Raw genomic sequence first — 16,940 nt, forward strand, 5'->3', positions numbered from 1 at the left:
CCGCCATTCTTCTGGCGAGGCATGCCTGTTGTGTTGTTCAGCACCACCAGGGATGAAATACTTGAACGGAGGCTTTCTGGCGAAGTTTAGCCGTTGTGCGAACTTGTTGTGTTGTCCAGCACCGCCAGGGACCAATACTTGAACTAAGGCTTTTGGTGAAGTATAGCTGTTGTGCTAGTTTGTTGTGTTGTCCAGCACCACCAGGGCCAACTTACTGAACTGAAATTCTTTGGTGAAGCATAGCCGTTGTGCTAGCTTGTTGTGTTGTCCAGCACCACCAGGGATGAATTTTGATTTGAAGCTTCGCTATACCCTGAATGTCTTCCAAATATCTGGGACATTACGTCCGATTTCAAGCCTTTTGCCTGTTTTATCTGGTTACGCGATTAACTCCCTACTGGACCACTGGACCATGACTATTTGATAAGTTGGATTGGCGTGATACTTAGTACTTGAATTTGATAAGTGATTTACAAGATCATGAATTGTGATAAGTAAGATTAGAATGTTTCTTAGTATTTGACTGACTTTGGGAAAAATAAATTGGACCTGGTGAATACGAGTTGGAGTAGATGGAATTCTACTGCTTGATTGGTTTCTGAGCGATATCTTGACCGGCTTTATATAGGAGTTAGAATGTCGAGAACGACATTCTTTTAAGGGGGAAAGAGTGTGAGAACCCGTATTTTCCCTTAATGTTTTTCCTAGGGTTTTTCCCCTTTAATGGCATGTTTTCTGCATTTTCTGGCTTAGGAAAATTTTCTTGGTGGATTTTATGCGTTATTATAGTTTTTAGATGATTTTTCTAGCATTGGGTAGTTTTTGAAAAATTACGGATATATAATGGACGTGGGCCCCACTAGTGCGAAAAGTTCGGAAAAATTCGGCCAAAAAGGTTAAGTTTCGGATACTATATAAAATTTATCGGGTGTTAAGAGATAAGTAGAGGAGGTGAAGTGATTGATGTGAGAGGTAACAAAAGGATAGAAATGCATTTATGAAGTGCCAAGTGTCACTATGTCATTGGTTGGACTTTATGGGACACTATTCACCTTTTTGACTTTTTCCCATTAAGTTAAATATCTCAAAAAAATCAATAAAATTCACTCTTTTCTTCTCCTCCATGGCCGGCTCTCTCTTGAGCAAAGAAGAAAGAAACTCTTCACCATTTTAGCTTCCATTTAGTTCAATCTTCCAAAAACAATTGCCTAAACTAGTTTCTACTCCATAAAATTCCTCCATTAGGTGCTAGTAAGTTGTTTGGTGAAGTTTTTAAGGAAGCTAAGGTGTTCTACAACTCCCTCTCCCTTGTTTACTTGGTAAGTGGTGATTGAATATCCTCCTACACTTAATGATGTTTAATTTGTGCCTAGTGGTGGCTAAAGTGTTGAAATTTGTGATTTATTTCTTGGTTTGAGATGAATTGGTGAAATTTTTATTTTTTTTGAGGAATTTTCTGGTTTAATGTGATCATGGTGTTGTGGTTATTTATGATGGTTGGTAATTAGGGGTAATGACTCTAGTAGGTGTAAATGATTGGTAATTGCAACCAATTTTGGGTTTGGAAGGAATTTGAGAAAGTTAGGGTTTTATATCCCCAATTCTGTCCGATTTTGTATCATATGGTTAGAGGCCGAATTGGCCTTTGCTTAAAACATGAAAGTTGTAGGTATTGATGTCTTTGAGGTGTCTGTAAAATTTCAGGTCATTTGGAGTAGTGTAGCGTGAGATATGTCGATTTTACTGTTGCTGTTCTGGGTTGATCAGAATGTGCGAACTGCGATTGAAATCGTCTATTTTGACTGGAATTTCTTTGGATTTGGATGTTGGTGTCTTCTGATGAAATGTAGCTTGATGTCTTAGCTACCGCATTCCTTTGGAATCAATGCATTTGGACCTGTATAGACTGAGTTGGACTGATTACAGTATAGTGTGATTTGTAAACCTACAATTACGGTTCTGGTTTGGTATTCTGCATTTTTGACCTAGTTGTGCTAGGATTTGGACTGAGTGGCCTTCTACATTGTGGTAGCCCTGTCTTTTAGCTTCGAGATGGTGGGTCTTACACCCTCATCCGATAAGCGTAGAGCATTTTGTGCCATTACCGCAAAAGGAGGACGAAAACTATTTTCTTGTTAAGGTCACGTGAGTGCCTTGCTGGAATTTCTGGTTATCTATGCTACTTGTTTATGCATATGAAACCCTATTGGGGTTGTGATTGGCAAGGCTTTATGACTCGTTATCGAGTCTCATGGTATTTGTTTACGTGTTTTAGGGCGTGACGTTAGTGCACGACGTACTTTGGACGACGGTGCATGAAACCTCACCTACGTGAGTGGTGAGTATACTACTCACTTGAATGTTACAATGTGGCTTTGCTATATGTGATTTTGATGCCTTGAAGGCTTATTTGGCTATTGGAATTGATTGAGGTGAGGGTGTACTTGACCGCCCTCACCCCTTGTGATACCGTTAATGACTGTTTACCGCTTCACTGATATACTGCACTTGCTATATGAGATATTGAATTCACTTCATGAAAAACTGATTTGGTGTCGTTTGGACGAGTATCCAACGGCCTTACTGTACTACTGAGCTCAACCCCGTTGGTAGTCAATTGAATCGAGCCGGCGAGGGCTTGGTCGTGAAAATTGACATGCCACGGGGACTGTACTGGGGAATCTTGTAGTAATGAGACTCTTGATTCCGGTAAACTCGAGTATTACCAAAAGCTACTGATTGGAGTGCGGGCCCGGTTGGGGTATGTTTGGTGGAAGGGATGGGAGTGAAGTGGGTTCTACGGTTGGTACTCATAAACGTTGACGGAGAGTCAATGAGATTGGATCAAGAATGTAAGCGTGGAAATGGGCTCTTGAGAGCCGTCCGTATCCTTTTACCGATTTGTTTTGCTTCCTATTTGGATACTTGAAATGAACGGTTATGCTTAAGTGATCTTTGTTGCTTATGTGATAGTTGCTCACTGAGCTTTAGCTCACTTTGTTCCATTTGTTTTTCTTACAGGAAAATGATCATTTTTTGAAGATCATACTTGTTAGTTGCCAAATTGAGCCATGTATATGTCTATTTTGAATAGCTCTTTGCATGAAACCCTAATGTGTATTGGGTTCATCTTTTGATTGGCAAACCGAACATGTGTATCCATGATGAATAGCTTTTGGCATGCCAAATTGGTTGTAAATGTTGAATTGCAATGTATGAATGGTTGGTGGGATTTCGGATTCTACTATTCCAGGCACTATTCATCGTTTTCGTTTTTTTTTTCTTTTGTTATTTTGATACTTGTGGCTTGTCCGAGCGCGCTTTTACTTTCCCGAAACGTTCTAGATCGCGTGTAACTGCTCGTTAGTCCTGGCGGGAGCTGGGAAGGCAGCCCACTAACCCCTTTGGTTCGCCCTAGGGGAAAGTGGGGCTGTTACATTACCCATTTATAAGTATAACAAAAGTTTAAATGAGTTCTTATCCATCCTTGAATTAGATACCACTAGATAGATATTACTCCTTATTTTACCACTTGTCAAACAACTACAACTTCTTGACCAATTAGATAAGGATTTCCCTTGGGTTGCCACTTGTCACTCTACTACAACTTCTTGACCAATTAGATAAAGATTTCCCTTGACTCGCCACTTGTCATTCTACTACAACTTCTTGATCAAAACTAAGAGTTAATGTTTATCTTAAACCAAGCTATTATTCCAACACCATTTCTTCTTCTTCCTTCTTTAGGGAGAAAACAAGAAAGAAAACAAGAGAAAACAAGCCTTGATTCCTTGTTTCATTAGTGAGAAAATAAGGAAAAAAATCCTAGTCCACTCCATAAATCCTTGAGTCAAGCATGGAAGGAAACTATTGGAGAAGTTTTAGAGGGAAAAAGCCGTGTAACTTTCTTGATTTGCTTGCCATCTTTGGGTTTGGAGGTAAAGAGAACTTTACTAGAATTCCTAGTTTTCTTCCTTTCTTTTGAATTTAGTTGATGTATGAGATAATAGAAGTTAAAAGAAGAACTTGTACGAGGATTTTATGGTTTTTAAATTATGTTGCAAAAATTTCAATTTTGGTGCATAATGTAGTTAGTTTAATTTCGAGTTTTATATGCAATTTTGATGAAAAAGAAGGATTTTATGGAAACTTGCATGTTTTTCAAGTTATGTTATCAATTTTCCAACTTTGATTCATGAAGTGCATAGCCTAGGTTCAAATTAGATATTTTTACCAAGAATATATACCGTATGACACATGTTATGCTAGTCATGATTTATTATATTTTAGCCATGAAGATAAGGTTGAAATTTTGAAATTAGAGGAAAGGAATTTAATGACAAGTTGCTGGAAATTCTTGTTTGAATTGGAAGTTTGGGATGGTTTTGATAAATTTTGCAAGATACTTGCTAATATTTTGATCTTCACATGTGTGTTAATTTCGAGCTTTTGAATTTTAGGTTTGAGCTGGTTTTGATCTACCTTTACTCGAATTACTTGAGAAACCCTTGATTTTCACATACAAGTTAGATTTGAGACAAAACAAAGAGGTTTAAGCAAAAGGAAATGAGTTTTTTCTAAACCGGTTTTTAGTCAAAAATTTTCACCTTTGAACATCGAAAGCCTTGATCAGTTTTCTTCCAAATTCTTGACTATAATTGACATATTTTTGCTCCATATTATGTTTGAAATATTGTTTTAGTATGCACGTGATTTTACCCTTTGATTTGAACAAAAAAATTTTGTCCTTTTGGAAGTTATATTCGGGAAAAAACCGGCAAATTGATGTGTCTTCTGAGTGAAGTTTTGAAGTTTCAAGTTTCTTATTTCTATTCGCTTTGAGTTGCTAGACTCTTGATGTATTATCTGTTCACAGGATTCAAGAGTGTCCAAGAGAGAGAACCAAGGTTTGGAATAGAAAGATTGAAATCAATTGGTGAGTGTTTCAATTGCATGTTAGGACCATGTGACTTGTTAATTGAAATGTACCTTGTTGCCTGAAATTGCTAGATATCTTGAATTGTTATTGCAATAGACGAGTGTATATTTTATCACACTCGACCCAATTTTGCTTAAATGATGCTCAATGCGCCTAGTTGATTGATACTGCTATATATCTTGAATTGCAAATGAAAAGACAAGTGTATATTTTATCGCACCCGACCTAAATTTGTTTAAACTCTTGTTATCCTGTTTACAAGTGAATTGTTTACAAGTGAATTGTTTACAAGTGAACTGATATACATATACATGACTTGAAAATTTGTTGAAAATATTATCTCATCGCTTATACTGAGTGCTTGGGATCCCAAACCTGTGACGCCCCCATTTCTCCCAAGGGCGAACCCAAAGGTATCCGCGGGACGCCTGCCCAACTCTCGCCAGGATTCGGTACAAATTAAATTCAAACTTAAGAATAACCAATCGATACTAAAAGTCGAAGATATGAAAGAAGTCAATTCCTTAATAATCGTTCAAGTTTTACATCATAAGCTACTAAAAATATCTTACATTCCCAAAATATACAACTTCCAAAAGTTGTAAGGCCCAAAGACAACCTAAGAGGGGGGTGAATTAGGTTGATTAAAATCTTAATCAAATTTATGCAATTTTTCTTTAATAAAAATTTACCTTCTTTTCTAGTAATGATCAACCAAATAGATTAGAAGAAGAGAGCAATGTTGATTAGAAAAACAAGTATAGATAAGCAATGAGAATTTTATTAAACAAAAGAATAAGATAGAATATCAAACCGATTGTCTACCAAGCTTTCCTCAAACTTGAAGACCAATCACTAGGTTGAGCAACTTCTCTTTGATGAAAGATGATCAACTAGATGTACAATGGAGGGAGCACTTCCTCCTTGCCCTAAGCCTCACTTAGTCAAGCTAAGAAGTTTTACAATCACTCAGATAACCCTCAACAAAGCTACACTAATAAAACTTTCAACCACAAAAGAAATGCTCACAAGAAATTCACACCACTTGGAGAACAAATCTTGTCTTGGAGACTATTTTCAAGCTAAAATATCTCTTGAGATCTTGTAAACAAAGTGTGCAAAAGTCCCTTCTTCGTTCAGAATCGTTTGTATTTGAAGGGGACCAAAAATGGGATTCATTAATGCTTCCAACGGATAGAAGGCAGATGAAGAGTCAGCTAGCCGTTGGGGCTGTCGGACGTCCGACAGCTTAGTCATCGTCCGATCCCATCATCCGTAAATCAGTCAAGTTGTTGTTCGGACGTCCGATGGGATTTTATCGTCCGAGCTTCTGTGTCCGAACGTCGTCCAGAGAGTTATCAAAGCTTTGTGGAATTTTTAGGACGTCCGATGAGATTGATGTGCATCCGAAGCATGCGTCCGATCCTTCAGGACGTCCGATGCTTCCTTACGAGCGTCCGACAGAGTTTCCTTTTTGATGTTCTTCATCCTTTCGGACGTCCGACAGATTCCTTCGGACGTCCGACATGAGTGTCCTGTTTTTGCTTCTTCTTTTGGTTGATTTTCATTTCTTGACATATCCGTACCTGATTCTTTGATAGGCAAAAAATACTTATATTTGAAGAGAGTTAGATAAACATTTCAAGATACTTTGTGATCATCAAAACCAAGAATAACATTCTCCCCCTTTTTGATGATGACAAAACAATGGTTTGAAATGAGATTTGATGATTGCAATATAAGCTCCCCCTTTCTCAATTGACAAAAACTCCCCCTTACTTAGTGGATCATAGAGCAAAAATTTGAAAAACTCCCCCTCACTTGGCTACCCTACCGAATTAATCAATTATCCAAAAACATAACAATTAAGCAGCCAACATCCAACATTTTACCAATTCAATCTCAATTAAATCATCAATCAATCCAATCCAGTCCTCTCCCCCTTTTTGTCATCACAAAAGGCCAATCAATCATATATATCACGGAGAACTAATAACAAAAACATTCATCACATCCACACATTCATCATTCAAAATACTTAAACATCCATCCACATATCCATAACCATTACAGCCATAATCATCCATCAAAAAGTACTAAACGAACACAACATAAACATAAGTATTACATCTACATGTCCATTGTTGAACACCACAAACACTAGAAACACATGAAATAGTCAAACAAGATGCAAATGACCCTATGTGATCCTAAATGGTGAACTAGGTGGATCCAGGTGTCCTTCGAGAAAGCTGATATTGGGAGAGGTCCTCCTCTTCAGTTTCTTCATCATCTTCAGCTGCTTCTTCAACCGGTGCCTTGCCTTTATCTGATGTGGAAGGGCCATGAGGAGTCACGGGAGTTAATGAGTTCGGGTCTGGAATTGATGAACTTGGATCAGTGGGGCGTGGCTCTTTGCCATGGGAAACTTCCTCAACCACAGGTGGGGAAAAAAAATGTTCTTTTTGTCTAGGTAGGCTGTTTGTTGCTCAGAGGACATGGTGAGCATTAGACCATGTTCCAGAAGAAGAACATGCTGTTTGAGTTCACGAAGGAGCTCAATCACTTCATCATTGGAGGAGGAAGATGCCTTAGTGGCAGACTTCCTGGGATGAATGGAAGTGAGTGCAACAGATGGAGTGTGTAGTGGATCATGTGCAGCCTTAGACCTAGGTTCACTAGATGATGCCCCCTTATAAGCCCATAGATTATCCTTAAAGACAAGATTTTTCCTTTCAAAATATCCTTTGGTAAAGGCATAAGAAGATGCTTCTTTGGGACAAACACCTAGAATTGGTACTTTGTAAAACTCAAAAATCTTTTGAAGAAATTTTCCATAAGATAATTTTCTGCGAGAATCAGTGGCATAGCGAAGTAAAAACTTGCACATGACAAAACCAAAATCAATATGAATCTTTTCTCGAAAACAGTAAAAGAGATACAATTCCATTTTGTTTGCATCTGTTCTATGGCCATCAGTAGGCACAAGCAGGTTTGAAATGATTGAAAAGGCAATTAGATTCACAGGGGCAAGATCATTCAGTTTAGCATCAGCAGGGGCAGAAAAACTTCTTTTAAAATAAGTCAACATCTTAGCCCCATCAAAATGATTATCAGTAGTAGGATGCTCTTAATAGGAAAAGAAATTTGCAATTTTACTCTTGCATCCAGGTTCAATAGTAGTTTTTAAAATATCATTCACAATTTCAGAATCAAAGACTAAGTCTACCCCATTAACCCTGGACATGATCTCAGTTTGATCAGTGTCTTTCCTAAGATTGGCAAAGAATTGAAACAGCATTTCAGGATAATAGACATTAGGCATAGAAATGAGATGTGACCATTTCTGGAAAGCAAACAGACTCAGAATGGATTCTAAACCTATTTGGCGAAATTCAGAAGAATTTACGGTGCGTTGAGGGATGACACCTTTCTGGGATATCCAGGAGTGTTTGTCTTTTGCAGCATCATCAAAGAATGTAGGGACTGTGGTTGATTTTGGAGGCGGTTGAGATGAGGTTCCCTGTCCAGATTCAGGCTGAGGGGTAAGTTGTGGTGTAGGCCGTGACATTTGACCCTTTACAGCTCCCCTCTTGACGCGTTTGGATGATCGTTTGACCTTAGGAACATCATCATCCTCATCCCTGAGTGGATGCTTGCGTCCGGCAGTGACCTTCCCTCCTCTTAGATTCACCATTGTGCGAAATGTGTGGTATGAAGGATGCAAATGATGCACACAGTAGTATGGAAGTGAATCACACAGAAATTTTGGGACAAAAAGACCTTGAAGAAGATTGGACAGAGCAGTTATGAGAAAATAGGATTTTGAGGGAAATTTAGAAATTTGCGAAATGTTATGCGATTTGGTAAAATGATCAGGAGAAACGAATCGCAATCGATCAGGAAAAGTTTTGGTTGAGTCAATTTGGGAATGAGAGCTTCAGAATGGTACGAATTTGAGAGTGAGAAACGAGAGAGTTTTCGTCCGAGAGGAAATAGAAGAAGAAGAGTTTGAAGCAAATGAGGAAGAAAGTTACTTTAAAAAGTGAACCGTTGCACTGTCGGACGGCCGAACAAAGTCGTGCGTCCGACAGCTTCGTCCGAACAGGTGTTTTCTGGAAAAATAGCTGAAGAACATTATCGGACGTCCGTTCATCTTCTTTCGGACGTCCGAAGGCTTTGAAAAATTTTAAGATGATTTTTCGATTATCCCTAATTTTGATCTTAGATGAATGAACTGATCTAATGGCAAAGCTTTTGTAAAAATATCAGCAAATTGATCTTTAGAACAAACATAATTTACACATAATTCACCTTTTTGAACAAGATCGCGAATAAAGTGGTGCTTTATATCTATATGCTTTGTCCTAGAATGTTGAATTGGATTTTTGGTCAAATTGATAGCACTAGTATTATCACAGAATATAGGCATGCAGTCATACTACAATCCAAAATCATTCAAGGTATGCTTCATCCATAAAAGTTGAGCACAACATGCACTAGCGGCAATATATTCCGCTTCGGTTGTAGACAAAGAGATTGCATTTTGTTTCTTGCTAAACCAAGAGACTAAGCAATTACCAAGAAAGTGACAAGTTCCACTAGTACTCTTTCTTTCCACACGACAACCTCCAAAATCAGCATCCGAATATCCATATAGTGCAAACTCACTAGATCTAGCATACCAAAGACCATAGTCTAATGTACCTTTCAATTACCTAAAAATCCTTTTAACAGCATTCAAATGTGATTCTTTTGGACAAGATTGAAATCTAGTACACAAGCAAACAGCAAACATAATATCGGGTCTACTTGCGGTTAAATAAAGTAAGCTTCCAATCATACCTCTATAGTGCTTTTCATCCACATGTTTACCTTCTTCATCTTTGTCAAGTTTTGTCGAAGTGCACATTGGAGTTCCAACTTGCTTTGAGTCCTCCATGCCAAATCTTTTCAGCAATTCCTTAGTGTATTTTGCTTGATTTATGAAAATGCCCTCTATGGCTTGATGTATTTGAAGTCCAAGGAAGAAATTTAAGTCTCCCATCATACTCATTTCAAATTCACTTTGCATAATGGTGGAAAAATCCTTGCATAGATACTCATTAGTAGCACCAAAAATAATATTATCTACATATATTTGCACGATAAGGAGTTCATGTCGCGCCCCACTTTTTGATGGTGTGGTGTGTGAGTGTGTGTGAACGTGTGCAAAATGAAAATAAAGGCCATGGGACTTAATAATGCGACGGTTTGGCCATATAAAGTTCAAAAAGGGTTTTTTGTATCAAAAATGGAGTCGTCACTTGGTATAGAGTTAGGGTGTACCAAGTCACCCAAAAATGATTTTTGTTTTTGAAAAGTAAATAAACCCTTTTAGAGAACTTTTGGGTCTACGTAACCAAAAGAGGGATCGGGGGTCACGTTTGACGAAGGGGAAGGCAAGGATAAAAATCCAAGGCACCCCTTCGACCTAGCCAAGGCTAGTTGCGTGACTTAAACCAATTTTCCCTAAATTTTCTACCCAAGGTATGTATCGCGTGTTGGATATGTCTATATGAATGCAAAAAACCTAGACCTAGGGGGACATGGGGGAAATTTCTCTTCAAAGGTTGAGTGGTGCCAATCACATTAATTGTGAAGCCCAACAACGATCCTTTTGGAGAGGTCACACATAATCCTAAATGACGTAAAAATGAGTGCAATGAATGCATGCCATGTGAAAGTGTGAGTTTGTGTGAAGTGAGAAAAAATGATAAAAGTAATAAGATATAAGTGGAGGTGTGCAAATGTCTTTGCAAGGTAAAGTAAGTAAAGAATAATAAGGTGAAAAATGCCATAAGGTGCATGTGTGAAGTGAGAATGTAGAAAGTAGTGTGAAAGTAGTGTGAAGTGAGAATGTGGAAAAAGGGTTAGAATATAAAGTAAGTGTATGTGATAGTGAATGAATAGAATGCATGAATCCTATAGGAATGCATCAAGACGGGAACGGGGAGTCCTAACTTTGTGACTTAATCTTCCCTTTGATTAGAAGGCAAAACTAGCGTGCTAAGGCTATCGAGTAGCCACACTCGCTCGTTTCCCTTATCGAAAGGGGACTCTCAAGCAAATGAGCCCTATAACTAATATGAGATGCAAAACCTAAAAATGAGGGGAAAAAGGGGTTCGAGGAGCATGCCAATGATAAAACTAAGAAAAATGCATGACATGTAGTGAACAGGCAAATAATGCATTAATGAATGGGGATGACCTATTGGGTCTAGCGTTGGACTAGCCCTTTCTATGAATTCCTAATGAAATAATGAGCCACAACTAGCATTGGACTAGTGTGGTGACGTACATTCATCAATCACATTCATTCATGGCTATGGAAAGCGATTAGACATGCCAAACACCTATAAGCACATAGCACATAACAATTAGCATGCTCGACTAAATGCAAGAACCTAATAAAGCAAATTAACACATAGCAACAAAAACAAGCAATCAAGCTAATAAACTTATTACATTTGCTAGCTAGGCACAATGTCTTCAATAGGTCTTCATCAAGTGCTCCCCAAGCCCTATCTATTACAAGCCAAGAGGTGTACACATACCCCATAATGAATAACTTAAATTACAAGCCAAGAGGTGTACACATACCCCATAATGAATAACTTAAATAAAAGTAAAGGTAAATGAAATAAATGCAAAGACTTAAAGAAAGGCAAGGAAAGCAACGTAGACATGCAATTCACACTTAGCACGTTGGATCACATAGGAGAAATGAAAATCAAGGAGATAGAGGTTACCTCCCTTGTAATTGGGCACCAATGAAGCGAAATCACTTATTTATCTTCCAAAATAAAAGAAATGGTCAAGGCACCAATTTATTTGGGAAAATTAAAGGAAATAGGCAATCACAAGCTCACTAATCGTAAAGTCCCTAAAGTCATGATTTAAGCGCAATTGAAACAAAGCATGGTAGTCAATTGAAGCAAACAAACAATGAAGTTGCACAAATTAAAATTACCAAGGACCAAATTGATGAAATTATTTATTTGATTGGGTCCTAGTGGAACAAGGAGAGACTGAGGGGGTCAAAGTGTAATATTTCAGAAAGCTTTCATGCATGCATACGTGAAAAGGCTTCAAAATCTGCAACTAAAAGAATGAAATCTGCTGATTTTTGCTTCTAAGTTTGCGGCAATTTTCCAGCTACAATTCTATCCAGCTCATCATGCAAAACAGATTTATCCAACACCAAAATCCTGCCTATCCATCATCCACTAATCATGCAACTTCATTACATGACTGAATCAAGAAAGAGAGCTGATCATCAAGGATAAAAGAAACATACAGCAAAACAGCAATAGAAAAAGGAAAAGAAATGCCGCAGGCTTTCTGCCACAAAACATTCGGCAGCTGATGCAATTTTTCTGAAATTTATCAATGCAACTTTTCCATCCAAACACAGCTAAAACCTTAAACAAACGTTTCCACTTTGATCTTAACAACAATGATCACCAAACTCAACATCCAAACAAGCCAAAGACATGGGAGGAAATCATACAAACATTGGAAATACTTCATGCAAGACCACGGATGAACTGGTTGCAATCAAACAAACTTGCTGCACTCTCTGTTTACAAATGCCTATTTCTTAATCCCAACTTGGATTATATATTTTCAAAAACCAAACCTGCAATTTTAGGCTAAGCAAAACATATAATCACCACCATCAAAACAAGCAGAAGACTTAGGAAAAGATCATGCCAAAATTCTGGAAAATGTACAAGAAAAGTTCAGCAATTCGGTTGTTCATTTTTCCAGCAAAGTATTGGAACATGCTTCAAGTATTTCAGACCCCAGAAAATGCAAACCCAACACCTCTTTCCAACATAAGATCAACCAGCAAATTGGATGGCCGAAGTTTGGTGAGCAGTTGTAGAAAAACAACGGCAAAAAGGATGCAAAAGTTCTCGTTCTGCTACAGATTTACAACTCATCAAAATGCGACCAAGATAGTTTAAAGCTTTACCAGAACTTCAAACAAATTCACAAGATAAGAAACTAAAGTCCAACCATAATCTTGCACATGAAAACTTCGGCATTCACAGAAAACAAAGAGCTTCGGTCCACTCAATCACAGAAAACATGTATATACCAAAAGGCATGAACAATTAGCATAAAAATTGAAACAACAATTTCACAGAAGGCACACTTGGGGGGAAGCTGAAATACAAACGGAAGAGTTACCTCACAATGGCCATCTCGCGGTGGCGGAGTTGCAGGCGCCAATGGTTTCAATGATTGCTGGCTCCGCTTGCTCCAACAAGATTGCCAAGTATCAACTTGGCTTCACTGCTTTGGAGTTGAAGCTTCTGCCTGGGCTTGATGGAGTCAGCGACAGTAGTACGAGAGCAGCAACAGCAACGGCAGCGCCACCAACTTCTTCCTGCCCGAAGCTTCTCTCTTTTAGTTTTTCATTTTTGTCCAGATTTCCCAGGTCCTCAACTCAGCCCCGCCGTTTCTCTTCCTCAGCTCTTTCCTTGCCTAGTCGAAACCTTTCTTTCGGTCCAGCCTCCTCTTCTTCTCACCCTAGCTACCACTCGCTTCTCAGCCTCCCTTTTCCGTAGCTTTCTGCGTTTTTCTCTTAAGCTTTTTTTTAAGATTTTGCAGCCGCCACTCTCACCCCCTCCTGGTTTTCCTTTTTTGTTGCTCTCTAAAAACTTCCCCCCTTGCGGCTGTAGCTTTTCATTTTATTTATATGGGAACCTCCAACCCTAAAACCCCAGCCATTTCTCCTATATTTGCAGCTAAGGGCTGCCCAAAGCCCTTCCTTGCAAGCTGCGAAAAACGCAGCTTGCAAGTCGCGTATCCTCATTTTTTTTTATTTAAAACTTAAATAACAAAATTGAAAATAATAAAAGTTAAAACAAAACAATTTAATTAACATAAGAAACAACAAAATGCAAACCCAATTTTCTTCCTTTTTTTTTCATTTTCCATTTTCATCGTTTTTCTCTTTTTTTTCTTTTTTCAATTTTCAATTTTTCATTTTAAATAATGAAACTAAATCCAAAACAACTAAAACATACTTTTTTGAACACTTTTCTTTTCCCTTTGAGAAATTCTAGCTAAAAATGGCTAAAATAACTAAAAGTAAAAGTAAATAAAACTAAATGTGACGAATAAAAATAGAACAAATAAAAACGAATAGCAAATAAATAAATAATAAAACACCAAAAATTTGGTGTCTACAGTTCATTTAGCACTTGCTTAGTAAACAGTGTGGTGTCCACAACTCCTCTTTTGAAATTATTTTCAACCAAGAAACCACTCAATCTTTCATACCAAGCTCTTGGAGCTTGTTTTAGCCCATACAATGCTTTTGAGAGTTTAAACACATGATTTGGAAATTTTGAATTTTCAAAACCGGGGGGTTGATCCACATATACTTCTTGATCAATAAAACCGTTTAAGAAGGCACTTTTAACATCCATTTGAAACAGTTTAAAACCTTTGAAGCAAGCAAAAGCAAGAAGCATTCTAATTGATTCTAATCTAGCTACGGGAGCAAATGTTTCATCAAAATCAATACCTTCTTCTTGAGCATACCCTTTTGCAACTAATCTGGCTTTATTTCTTACAACTACACCTTTATCATCCAGCTTATTTCTAAATACCCACTTAGTGCCAATGATAGGGTGATTTTGAGGTCTATCAACTAGTGTCCAAACCTCATTTCTTTCAAATTGATTGAGTTCCTCTTGCATTGCCAAATTCCAGTTTTCATCCTTTAAGGCATCATTGATATTTTTAGGTTCAAAAAGAGAAACTAAAGCAAAATTGTCTATCAATTTCTTAGATGAGGAACGAGTGTTTACCTTCTCGGAGGGATCACCAATTATAAGTTCTTTTGGATGATTTTGGCTAAATTTCCAAGCCTTGGGAAGATCTTTGAATGAATCATCATTTTTGTCCTCATCTTCCCTTTCTTGATCTTCATGAGCTTCATTCTCCATTTCCTTTGCTTCCGGTTTAGAGTTTCCTCCATCTCCAATTTTTAGCTTTTCCATCCCTTCACGAACACCTACATCATCATCCTCACACGAACTTTTGGAATTATCATCATTAGTTTCATCAAATGTTATGTGTATGGCTTCTTCTGTCAAAAGAGTCTTTCTATTAAAGACTCTATATCCTCTTTTGTTCTCACAATATCCCAAAAATATTCCTTCATCAGATTTTTTCTCAAACTTACCAAGATGTTCCTTTAAATTTAAAATAAAACATTTACAACCAAAGACTTTGAAATATCCAACCGTAGGTTTCTTATCAAAAATCAGTTCATAAGATGTTTTATTCAAAATGGGTCTCAAAAGGATTCTATTCATCACATAACATGCAGTGTTTACCGCTTCAGCTCAAAGGTATTTTGGCAAACTACATTCACTTAACATAGTTCTAGCAGCCTCTTGTAGTGTCCTATTTTTCCTTTCTACAACACCATTTTGTTGTGGAGTTCTTGCAATTGAAAACTCATGTGTTATGCCATTATGATCACAAAATTCTGGAAAACCACAGTACTTGAATTCCGTTCCATTATCACTTCTAATCCTAACAATTTTTAAACCAAGCAGATTTTGCACTTTAGCAAACAATGAAGTGAAATTCTTGAAGGCATCATCCTTATGAGCAAGAAATATCACCCAAATATATCTAGAATAATCATCCACAATCACAAAGTAGTATTTCTTACCTCCCAAGCTAGTGATTTGAGTAGGACCAAATAAGTCAAGATGCAAGAGTTCTAAAGGTTTAGAAGTTGATACATACTTCTTTGGTTTAAAAGAAACTTTTGTTTGCTTTCCAAATTGACATGCATCACAAATTTTATCCTTTTCAAAACTGATTTTTGGCAAGCCTCTAACCAGCTCCTTTTTCGAAATTTCCTTTAGTAAATCCATGTTAAAATGACAAAGTCTCCTATGCCACAACCAAGGATCTTCATTTGAAGCTTTAAGACATTTGAAGCTAGATGAATCAATTTTATCAAGAACCACAATATATATGTCGTTAAACCTCTTACCTTTGAACACAACATTATATTTGGAATCAAGCACAATGCATTCATGCTTTTTAAACAACACATTCAAGTCTTTATCACACAATTGACTAACACTAAGCAAGTTATAACCTAAATTATCAACCAAGAGCACATTATGAACAAAAGTTTCACCATCCTTACCAACATCACCTATTCCAATTGTCTTAGCTTTCACATCATCACCAAATGTCACCTTTCCACTTGATTTTGATTTTAGCTTTATGAACAAGGAAGGATCACCGGTCATATGCCTTGAACAGCCACTGTCAATGAACCATTTTGACTTGTTTGAGCCTTTTCCCTGAAAAGAGAGAATGTTTGGTACCCTTTAACTTTTGAGTCCTCAAAAGTTAGCATTGTGCCTAACTACCCACATGCATTTCCCTCCTTTGTTCAGATTTCTTTTAACATAACAATCTCCTTTCAAATGCCCTCTTTGACAACAAAAACTACACAAAATAGAAGAGTCTCTAGCATGTAATGGTTTGACATATCTCAATCCACTTCTTCTATATGTTGTGAAACCATGTGCATTTTTGTTGTGTGCTAATGTTCTTTGATGAGCAGTAAGAAAGGTAGATGACATGTTCTTTTTGAGAAAATCTTGCTTTCTTGCTTTCAACGTCTCATCCAAGTTGTCCATTCTTTTCTTCAAATCACCATGTCTTTCCTTCAGCATTTCACAAATACTTGTCTTTCTATCAAGCTCATTTTGAACATCAAATCCGGCTCTTACAAGACATTCATTGTCAGTCTTTAGTTGTTTATTTTGTTGAAGAAGACTTGCATTTTCATGAATGAGAAAAGCAATTTTCTGTTTTAGCTGCTTGTTTTTATCATAAGATTCCTTCAAGGCATTATGCAGTTTTTCAACAAAGGATTCAAGATCATCATCTTCTTCATCATCAC

This window comes from Coffea arabica, chromosome 6e (genome assembly GCF_036785885.1).
Source record: "Coffea arabica cultivar ET-39 chromosome 6e, Coffea Arabica ET-39 HiFi, whole genome shotgun sequence".
In the NCBI taxonomy this organism is placed as follows: domain Eukaryota; kingdom Viridiplantae; phylum Streptophyta; class Magnoliopsida; order Gentianales; family Rubiaceae; genus Coffea; species Coffea arabica.